Here is a 12,571-nt window from a genome sequence, read left to right as displayed (position 1 = left end):
CCTCCATTAACTGCAGGCCACATGGCCACAGATTCACTCATTCAAAGTCACCTTCTGATCATAGAAGAACACACCTTATCACACACTTCATCACACACCTCAGACCCCAGACAAGAGAGATTCCAAACTATATGGCCTTTTGATATTCATCTTCTCTCTGTCTCACCCTACGGGTTTAACCCCTATGCTTCTCTCAAATACCTTTGGATAATTAAGTTGCTTGTGTTATGGAAAATAACTGTCTTGTATCTCATCAATTCCTGTCATACCAACCCCCTACCTTAGGGGCATGCTGACTGTTAAGAAACCTGTAATTTCTGTCATATTGCAACAATAATTACCTCCATTGCTTTTCTATTTAACTCATGTCCACTTTGCTAATAAACGGACTCTAGGATTCTGGGATTCTAAGGACTCAGATTCTAGATTCACGCTGAGTCCCCTGGTGTCTTTTACTTCGTGTCACCCCTGTTGTGAGCGAGAAAGAACCAGCCCGTTACCTTTCCCCTGGAGGACACCCTGCCGGAGAAGGAGAGAGACACCCCGAAACCTTATAACATACCTTATTAAAAAATACCTTAGTTCAGGCAGTAATGCAGCTGATTAAGCGCAGGTGGTGCAAAGTGCAAGGACAGGCAGAAAGATCACGGTTCTAGCCCTTGGCTCCCCACCTGCCAAGGAGTCACATCACAAGCGGTGAAACAGGTCTGCAGGTGTCTATCTTTCTCTCCCCCTCTCTGTCTTCCCCTCCTCTCTCCACTTCTCTCTGTCCTATCCAACAACAACAACAACATTAATAATAACTACAACAATAAAACAAGGGCTACAAAAGGGAATAAATAAATAAATAAATATTTATAAAATACCTTAGTTGGGTCCATACTCTCAGAGGGATAAAGAATAGGGAAGCTATCAAAGGAGGGGGTTGGATACGGAGCTCTGGAGGAGGTGGGCATTGTGTCCAAATGTACCCCTCTTATCCTATAGTCTTGTTAATATTTCCATTTTATGGAAAATGTCCTATAATATGTCTTGTATTATTTAAAAACATTAAATAGGAAAGCAGATACAAAATAAGTTTGTTATTGGGGGCCGGGCAGTAGCACACCAGGTTAAGCACACATAGTGAGGAGTGCATGGACCCATGCAAAGATCAGGGTTAGAGCCCCCTCGCCCACTGCTTCCCACATGTAGGGAGGGTGGGGGGACACTTCAGACACAATGAAGCAGCTGTCTATCTTTCTCTCTCCCTCTTTATTTCCCCCTCCCTTCTCAATTTCTCTCTGTCCTATCCAATAAAATAGCCAGCAGGAGCAGTTCTGGTACTAAGCCCCAGTGATAACTCTGGAAGTAAATCAGTAAATTAATAAACAAAAAAATAAAGTAAGGTTATTTAAAACTATTTATCCTATTTGTATAAAATAATATGTAACATAATATGGCCGTCAAAAGATTTATATTTCTTGAGCCATACTATATTATCTTTTCCTCTATTTCAAATCTGATTTACTTATTCATTCATTTATTTTTGGTTGTCGCCAGAGCACCATTGCTCCAGCAGATTTTTTTTAAGGACTTTTTTTTCCTTTTTTTCTTATCTTTATTTTATTTATTGGATAGAGACAGCCAGACATCTAGAGGGAAGTGGGTGATAGAGATGGAGAGACAGAGATATACCTGCAACATTGCCCCACCATTTACAATGCTTTCCTCCTGCAGGTGGAGACAAGAGGCTCAAACCAGGTCCTTGCGCATTGTCCCATGTACGTTCAACCATGTGCTCCACCACCTGGTCCCAGCTCCAGCAGATTTTATCAGACAGGAAAAGAGAGACAGATAGACAGAGAAAGATGCCACAGCATCAAAGCTTCCCTCAGTGTGGTGGGGGCTGGGCTCAAACCAGCAAGTGTATGATCCAAGTGAGCTATCTTGGAAGCTCAGGCTTCATAATGTTTAAAGTATTCCTGGGAAAATTGTGAGAACTACTAAATCCAGTAATCCCTAATGATTATGCTATTTGAGAATAATATGATTATTACTCTTAATATCTGAGAAAGGAAGTAGACAAGATTTTGTTAAGGGGATTTCAGGCTAATACATGCTAATAAATGCTGAACTGAACTTATTAAGATAAAATGTTCTTGTAAACCAAATGATAGTCATTTTCTTTAAAAAATGATGATAGCAGGTGTTCTGATCTAAACCATTCATTTGCAGCATGATTTAAAATTAGCAAATGTCAACATGATGGAGGGTTAGTTTCTGAAAATACAGATTACGCAGACCCTGTTCAATGTGTGCATTGAAGCATAAATAATGATCGTCCATGGTGCTTTTCAGTTTTCAGTAGACTTCATACATTACTTACTTCTTATAACAACTTTGTAACAAAGGAAACAGAAGTGTTTTTTTTATTTATTTGATTTTTTTTCAAATGAGGAAATCAAAATACATGATTTAATGACTCTTCCACAACCGTAAGTTCCTAAGTTATAGACGATAGAGCAATAATTATAAAGTGAGTCTCCTCGCATTCTACACTCCAGTGCTAAGTCCTATACTTAGTCTACAGTTATGCCCTATACTTATTTCAACATCTCATAAAAAATCTCTAGCATTTCAAATGTTCTTCGCATAATAATGGATTCTCAGCACAGATAATAAGCCAGCCCTTACAACTGTTATATTAGAAACTATTTGGCATGTAAAGTAGAGGTAGTGGAGAGAAAAAGATAATTCAAACTATTTTTTATTCCCTTCTTCCTCAATGTCTCCTCAATGACTGCCATAATTTTTAATTAAAAAATACACTTGGCTAGATCATACATTCTAATTTTATTCTTCTAATTGTATTCTACTGATTAATATTTTCATACACCTTTGCCAAAAGATAATACATTTAAAGAAGAATTTAGACCAGCTTACAACCAGATACACACACAAGTAAAGCCCTCTAACAATGCATAAATGAAAATAATTGAAGGTGCACAGTGGCTTCTTACTGTGGTTCAATGTATAATGGCTCACTTTGACAGATAAACGGGCAATATTTCACAAAATTGTCTATATTCTCAGTGAAGCAAGATATCTCTTCTTTGCACATGGCTCACAAATTACAAATCTGTTCTGATTGCTGGTAATGTTATGAATGGGGTGAGTAAAAGAACATTTGAATGATAATGCTGGCATTATATATGCAACCTAATAAAGAAGGTAGAGAGAAAACATATTCATGACTCAAATTCACATTTTTTAACAGAAAAAGTGGCATTATGTGCCAACAATTTGTATGCAAAAAGTAGGAGATTAAAAGTAGGATATGATATGAATAAACCCCACTACCAATCAGTCTAAGGTAATTAGCCTCGAGTAGACCACTGTTCTTCCATACAGACAACCAAACAGAAAATAAAGTATGAAGCTCCTACTAAACAGAGAACCCCTGGAAATTCATTGTAATGATTTGAGGTTTAGTATTTTAAAAACAACAATGAAACTGAAACCACATGAAGACTTATGGATTGATTTTTATTTCTTTTTAAATTGTATTTGGGATTTGGGGTGCATGATATGTCTAATGCTATAGAAAACATCTATAGACCTTATTTAGACATATCCTCATAGCATCTGCACTTTTTGGGGGTGTGCTGGAGTTGAAACATGTAATACCAAAAAAGAACATTATTTAGGATCAAAAACTTAGGTAAGAGAATAGAGTTCACAAATAGGACTGAGTTCCTCCTAAGTCACATTTCTAGGACAGGAAAGAAAGAGAGAAAAGTGACCAAGGTGACCTGAGTGTTTCCCTAAACCTGGCTAAAATTTAAAAACAGAAAACTCCTGACCTATCTTTTCTTCTGGCATTTTCATTAAAAAATCTGCAATTGGAATTCTTCCTCTAGTCTTTTGTGATTAACAATCTCTTAAGAAGTTTCTTGTCAGCTTTGCAATCCAGAAATATTTTTTCTCTAGAACCTAGGATCACCCAAATATGTGTTTTACAAATATTTTCTTGCACCTAGTCATTTCTTATTTTTCTAGTGGTATCTTTCTCAAAACTGAACATTCAATTTCATCTAATCAGTTATTTGTTTCATGAACTGTGTTTTGGGGGTTGTATCTATAAACTTAATACCAAATGGTCACTTACATTTTCTCAGTTGTTTTCTTATAGAAGTCTTATTAATTTAGGCCTATTTGAAGCTGAATATATGTCCATTATCTAGTGCTGCAGAAAGTTAAACACTGCCACACTGTTAGAAAGGTAATAAACAGAGGCAGACATGCATTCTTGGGTGTTTAAGTTTGCAATGCAATACTCAGTGTGTAATACTGCAGTGCAAGACTCAGCTAGACTCTTTCTTGGGATTGGAGTAGGGGTTGGGGATTGGTAATGTATTTTTGTCCTCATTACCTGAAAGTCCTTAAAATATATGCTCTCCTAAATAAGCTCAGCTTTAAATTTCTTCTTATAATAATTTTTCTTAGAAAGCTGATGGTTTCATGAGCCAGGTGGTGGAGCATCTGGTTGAGCCAGTGCAAAAAGGACCCAAGCTCAAGCCCTCACTCCCCACCTGCATGGGGAAAGCTTTGTGAGTAGTGAAGCAGGGCTGTAGGTTTCTCTCTCTCTGTGTGTGTCTCTCTCTATATATATATATATTGTATAGACAACTTTATATTGTCTATACAACTTTCATATTGTATAGACAACTTTCATATTGTATAGACAACTTTAAGTCTTTTGACTCTCTATACAAACTTGAAATTATTCAATAGGAAAGTGACAGTTTCTCACCATTAAGTATGACATTTGTAGTACGGAAATTTTATAGATGATTTTACCAAGTAAAAGAAATTATTCTAAATCAAACTTTTAAATATACAACATTATGAAAGCATATTATCTTTTGATATCTATGATGTACATGGTAATGTGTAAAGCAAAATACTTTCAAACTGTCTATTTTTAGTTCCTATATAACTTCTGACAATGAAAAATATATATGCTACTGTTTTTTTACTGCTAAATTTTTACAAATTTTTCATTTTAAGGCTCAAACATAAAAATTAAAACTAAACATCATAAAAATGAATATATATTCCAGATCCATATATAAATTTAACATGATACCCATCAAATCCCACCAATTTTCTTTAAAAAATAGAACAGAAATTACAATTATTTATCTGAAACCAGAAAACACCTAGAAATGCCAAGATAATCTTGAGAAAAAAGAAATAGAAATGGAGTTGTCACACTCCCAGATCTCAAGCTTTATTATAAGGCCATCATAATCAAAACAGCTTGGTACTGGGACACAAATAGACACACAGAACAGTGGAAGAGAATTGAAAGTCCAGATATAACTCCCCACACCTATGGACATCTTGTTTTTCATAAGGGGCGCAAACTATTAAATGGAGAATGGAGCCTCTCTTCAATAAGTGGTGCTAGGAAAATTGACTTCTAACATGAAGAAGAATGAAATTGAACCACTTTATTTCACCAAAACCAAAAGTAAACTCCAAAGATATCAAGGTTCTGGACATTAGACCAGAAACTATGAAACACTTTGAGGAAAATATTGGGGTAACTCTTTCACATCTAGATCTCAAGAGCACTTTTAATAACACAGACCCAATTGCAAAGAAGACTAAAAACAAAACAAAACAAAAAAAAAAACCAGTGGAATTACAACTAATTGAAAAGCTCTGCACAGCAAAGAAACCATCACCCCAATAGACCCCTCACAGAATGAGAGACCTTTACATGCCATACATCAGACAATTGGCTAATAACTAAAATAAATGAAGAGCTTACCAAACTTTGCAACAAAAAAGCAAATGACCCAATTAAAAAGTTGTGAGAATATATGAACAGAATATTCACTAAAGAGCAGATACAAAAGGCCAACAGACATGAAAAATTGCTCCAAGTCATTGACTGTCAGAGCTATGCAAATAAAGACAACAATGAGATACCACCACATCCCTGTGAGAATGTCATACATCAGCAACAACAAATGCTGGAGAGGTTGTGAGGACAGAAGATCTCTCCTGCACTGCTGGTGGAAATGTAAACTGGCCCAACCCTTGTGGAGAGCAATCTGGAGAACCCTCACAAGGCTCTAAATGGACCTCCCTAATGACCCAGTAATTCCTCTTCTAGGGATATATCCTAAGGTATAAAACACACCCATGCAGAGAAGTTGCCAAATATGGAAAAAATAGATAAATACCTTAACTGTAAACCCCATCAATCTGACATGGGGCTCATATCTATTTATATCTAGCACAGGATTCTGTGTAGCCTCTATATCCCTGTCAGTCTGAACTTGAAGTCCATGGTCATGGCTAGGAACATTCTACACTGCACTCATTTCAGGACTAGTGGGAGAACAGGTTGACCCAGCCCACGAGATAGGAAACATGTTCACGTGTAACCATAAGTTGGACAGAAATATATACCTTAAATTAAAAATGGGCAACAGTCTACAGTGACTCAGTAAATGCAGTAAACAAGTAGAATGACCTAAAAAAGACACCATATGTAACTTAATAAAGTATTTTCTACTCATACCTAGATAACCCCCTCACCTACTTTCTATTTCACTTCCCTCAATCACTCTAAGGCTAAACTTAACAGATACAGTAAGGGCTACAAAATCTGGATGAGTGCAAGAGACTGACATACTTTAGTGATGGCCCTTTTGGTTACTACCAGGTCACCTCATCATCTGGGGCCTTAGTCAGGGAATCCTTCGATTCCCATATAGATATCATGGGCTTGGACCTCTAACAGATCTCTCTCTCCACCATCACTGATCATCTCCATCAATAATAACATCATAAACTCTCTTGTGTGTCTCTATAGGACCCTGCTTTCAACGTAGAACAACAATGGTAGAAATCGCCCCACTCTCCAAAAAAAGGCTAAGTCAACATGCTCTGCCACTTGAGGAAAAGTGGTCCTGAAATGAAATGAGTGCAGCCTAGAATGTTCTTACCCTTGACCATGTAATGTGAGCTCAGCCTGACAGGGATGCAGAGGTTACACAGGCTCCTGTGCTAAATATGAATAGATATGGGCTCTATGTCAGACCAATGTGGTTTACAGTTAACAGTATATACTTTTCCCATATGTGGGAGCTTCTCTTTGCCCTTATCAAGCCTTCTGGTCCTATCCTCAACTCTGACACCATCTTTCACACAATATTTCTAGCCTACTTGTATGTTAGCTGTCAGGCTCAGGCAAATATTAGTAAAGTCATGGGCCCCTTGGAATATACTTAAAATAGATTTCCTAGCTCTTTCCAATTTGAAAACAACAAAATTTCATCTGCTATATCCTTACCTTTATGTTCCTGATTATTAAGACAATTGTTCTGCTTTATATTTTATTGCTTTTCAGCCACCAAGTTGCAGATGCTACCATGACACCAATCTTACTTCCCTGGGCAGAGGACCTCAATCAATGTGTCCTAAAAACCCACCTCCCCAAAACTCCACCACACTAGGGAAAGAAAGGAACAGGCTGGAGGTATGGCTTGACCTGTCAATGCCCATGTCCAACTGTAGAACTATGTGAAAGCTTGGTAGAGCTTAGGGAAGCTCTCCCATCCTTGGATGGAGGTCTGGAAGGACACCCCACTTGTTAGCCTCTCTTGTCATAGAGATGAGCTGAGAGGGAAAAGTCTCCCAGACTCAGTTTCCCCTTGTTAGTCTCTCAAGCTCACAGAAATCTTACAGTTTCTCCTCGCTAGCAGCAGGCCACATGGCTGTCTGCTTTAAGGTTCATTCAAAGTTCACATAGTCACTCAAAGTTCACACATCCACTTCACCTTTTGACCCAACAAAGGAGAACACACTCCATCATACACCTCCCAAACACCAGACAAAGAAAACCCCAAAACTCCATTTCCTTATGGTCCTTGGTAGCTATGATTTACATCATGTCCTGTTTATCTTCTCTCTATCTCACCTTACTGTTTTAACCCCTATGCTTCTCTCAAATGCCTTTGGATAATTAACCTGCCTGCATCATGGAGAATAATTGTCTTGACAATTAATGTATCGCATCAATTCTTGTCATACCAGCCCCCTACCATAGGGGCAAGCTGACCTATTTTCTGACGTATTTGAAAAATGTTCTTTGTTTAACTTTGTATATAAACCGAAGCCCGCCCTCAAATAAAATGAGTGTTTGTACCAAGATGCTCCCAGTGCCTTTTGTCTAGATATCTGAGCCCTTTAGAGCCAAAGAGGGAGGATCAGTATAGCTCACCTCCTGGCTGGAGCCACCCCATGTGAGCCCCAGCATCCAAAAGAGAAGCAATCACAGAAGCCAGGCCTTTCACCTTCTGAAGCCCATAACTATCTTTGGTCCATACTCCCAGAGAGATAAAAATAGGGAACCTTACAATAGAGGAGATGGGATATGGAACTCTGGTGGTGGGAATTGTATGGAATTGTACCCCTCTTAACCCACAATCCTTCCAATCATTATTAAATAACTAAAATAAAATAAAATAAAAATAAAAACCCAAATAACTACTTAGGGCATAAAACCTAAATGTCCTTTCTTGGTATTTATTTTATTTTATTTTATTTTATTTTTTACTACCATGCATGAATGCCTGTATTCAAGGATTCTATTCTAATTTCAGATGGGAAGCTTCACAAGTGGTGTCTTTCTCTCTCTCTCTCTCTTTCTCTTTCTCTTTCCCCCTACCCTGTTTCTCATCCTCTAAAAATAGAGGGTCTCTTTGAATGGTGTATTTGTGCAGGCACAGAGCCCCAATGATAATGTTGGTGGCAAAAAGAAAAAAGTCTTAACAATACTTGCTAAAGTCATTCCTAATTACCTTATATTTTGATGTTATTTTGAATTACTATAGCTTTAAAAATTACACTGTGTTCTTGCCAGTTAATGGAAATGATACTGATTAAGTGAAATTGAATTTTGTATATTGATTTGTTGTCCAGTAACCTTGCAAAATGCTTTTATTTTTAAATTTCTTTATTGAGGGATTAATACTTTACAGTTGACAGTAAATACAATAGTTTGTGCATGCATAACATTTCTCAGTTTTCCACATAACAATACAACCCCCACTAGGTCCTCTGTCATCCTTTTCCAGGACCTGTACTCTTCCCCCCAACCAACGTCAGAGTCTTTTACTTTGGTCCAGTTCAGGTTCTACTTGTGTTTTCTCTTCTGATCTTGTTTTTCAACTTCTGCCTGAGAGTGAGATCATCCCATTATTCATCCTTCTTTTCCTGACTTATTTCACTTAACATGATTTCTTCAAGCTCCGTCCAAGAGGGGCTGAAAATGGTGAAATCACTATTTTTAATAGCTGAATAGTATCTTGGTATTTATTGTCAATAGATTGGAAAACACTAAAATCCTGAGTCACTGTTAGAGGACAATGAAAAGAGACAGAGATGTGTCCCAGGTACTGGAAATTCCACAAATTTACACAGGAAATGGCATTCATATTGGTAGGCACTTACAGTTAGCAGCACCACAAAATAGTCTGGCCACTGGAAAAAAAAACGTGATTCTGAAAGTAACTAGAGTCTACCCATGTAGTGTCACCAAAGTTGAATACAAATACACTCTAACCACCTACAAGTGATAAATGATGTGACTAAAGAACACAATAAAATACACAAGACACTTGACCTTTATCTGTCTTTCTTTGTTTCTTTCTACAAGTTGTTCACTTTTATGGCAGAAGGATGTATTTTGTCTCTAAATAAGCTTACCCATAATCCTCTCCTTATTAAATTTCCCAGCACACTAATGGTTCCTGTACACACTGGCCATTCTTGTGTTTTGTTAATTCCTTTCTAAAACACGTAAGAGCCAGCAAGGTCTAAAGGGGGTTGTGAACTACCCAGTAGCATCGCTACCTGTCATAACTATAGCCAATTAATTTCCAAGTACACTATAAGTTTAAAAGCAAAAAAGTAATGTTAATCATACAAAGAATAAGTCTGGATTCTGGAACCAACATTCATTTTTCTCTAAAAAAAAAAAAAAGTATTTTCATCCAGAATACTAAAAACATTAAAAGAAAGTCCATAAACTACAAAGCAATAATAATTTTAAAAGCATGGTATTGGAATAAAACAAGATAAACAGGTCAATGAATCAGAAATGAGAGTCCCAATATAAAATCACGTATTTATGGCCAATAATTTTTACGAGGGGGGGGATTAATAGCTTACAGTCATAAGTAAATACAGTTGTTGGTACATGTGTAAAATTTCTGTTTTCTACAAAACACATTAACCCCCTGCTTAGTTCCTCTTCCACCATCATGCACCAGGACTTAAATATCCCAGCCCTCAGAATCCTTTACTTTAGTGCAATATACAAACCCAGTCCAACCTCTGCTTTGTTTTTCCCCTTCTGTTCTATTTTCTCAACTTCTGTCTGTGAATAAGATCATGCCATATCCATCCTTTTCTTTCTGGTTTGTCTTGCTTAACACGGTTTCTTCAAGCTCCATCCAAAATGAGGTGAAGAAGGTGAATTCATTATTCTTATTAGTTGGGTATTATTCCATGGTGTATGTATACCACAACTTTCTCAGTCACTCATCTGTTGTTGAATACCTGGGTTGCTTCCAGGCTTTGGCTACTTCAAACTGTGCTGTTATGAACATAGGTATAACAAACATATTTGGATGGGTGTGTTTGGTTCCTTAGGATATATCTCCAGAAAAGGAATGATAGGTAGCTACATTTTCAGCCTTGTGAGGGTTATCCAGATTGTTTTCCACAGAGGCTGGATCAATTAACATTCCCACCAGCAGGGCAGGAGGGTTCTTTTGCCTCCAGATCCTCTCCAATATTTGTTGTTGTTGTCTTTTCTGATGTATGACATTCTCACAGGTGAACTGGTATTTCACTGTGGTCTTTATTTGGTCTTTATTTCTCTGACAATGAGTTGGAACTTTTTTTCATGTTTGTTGGCCTTTTGGATCTCCTATTTGGTGACTATTCTGTTCATATCTATCCTTTCCCCTTTTTTGAATGGGGGCATTTCTTATTTTATTGCTGAGTTCTAGAGACCTCTATATATTTTGGTTATTAGCATTTTTCTGATGTATGGCATGTAAAGATCTTCTTCCATTATGTTAGGAGTCTCTTTGTTTGGATGGTTAGTTTCTTTTGCTGTGAAGAAGCTTTTCAACTTGGTGTAATCCCACAAGTTTATTTTTTTTGTCTTCCTTGCACATGGATTTGTATCATTAAAAACCCCTATAAAATTTAGATGGAAGAAAGTCCCCCAAATATTTTCCTTTAAATATTTGAAATTTTCTGTTCTAACATCTATGTACTCGGTCCATTTGGAATTTTCTTTTTTGTCTGTTGGAATGTAGTGGTTCAGTTTCATTGTACTACATGTTTCAATGCAATTTTCCTAACACCATTTCTTCAAGAGTCTTTCTTCAATTAATAGTTAATATCCAACTTATATAATTATAAAACTCAAAAATGCAAAAAAAATATTTAAAAGTAGGAAAAAATCAAAATGAATACCTGACAAAGAATTTTCTCTAACTATATCTAAGTATTAAAATCTATAAATGGTTACCAAAGGAGAAAGAGGAAGAGGGTGAGTAATTGGGACAAAGATAGCAAATGAATAGTGAAGCATAGAATTATACTTTTAGTAGTGAACTTATAGTCTGTATACATCTTTATTTGCAATGATGCACATGCGAAACCTCTCTAATATTATAATATGCCCTTACTTCAATTAGAAAAAGAAACTTACTTCTTGAAGTGTTTTAAAACATTTCCAATTATCTGTCACAAATGTTCAAGGTGTACAAATACCAAATTCTTTTTTGAAGAATATTGGCAGCTAAATTTGTACTAAACAACAAAGAACTTAATTTTATCAGTAAGAAAATGCTTTTTTTTTTTTATTTAAGAAAGGATTAGTTAACAAAACCATAGGGTAGGAGGGGTACAACTCCATGCAATTCCCACCACCCAATCTCCATATCCACCCCCTCACCTGATAGCTTTCCCATTCTCCATCCCTCTGGGAGCGTGGACCCAGGGTCATTGTGGGTTGCAGAAGGTAGAAGGTCTGGCTTCTGTAATTGCTTCCCCGCTGAACATGGGCATTGACTGGTCGGTCCATACTCCCAGTCAGCCTCTCTCTTTCCCTAGAAGGGTGGGTCTCCGGGGAAGCTGAGACTGGGTACTGTACAGCAAACTATAACAAAAGGACTTTTCAAAGTTAACCCAATTACCAAATAATGTGATGATAACATTAGCTATCGATTGTCTTTCTGAACCCTAAGACAGCAGGAACCTCACATCTCCACTATAGAGCCCCTACTTCCCCCAGTCCTGGAACCCTTGGATAGGGCCCACTTTCCCGTATGCCTCTCCCAATCCATATCAAATAATATTGCATCCGCTGATCACAACCTAACCAACGCAACGATTGCCACCTCAACATGCTTCACCTCAGACTGTGTCCAGAGACTTCACGTGTGGAATGACGACCCTTCAGCTTCATTACTCGGGTGAGACCTTT

Source organism: Erinaceus europaeus, chromosome 2 (genome assembly GCF_950295315.1).
Source record: "Erinaceus europaeus chromosome 2, mEriEur2.1, whole genome shotgun sequence".
NCBI lineage: Eukaryota > Metazoa > Chordata > Mammalia > Eulipotyphla > Erinaceidae > Erinaceus > Erinaceus europaeus.
Note: the sequence above shows the minus strand (reverse complement) of the source record.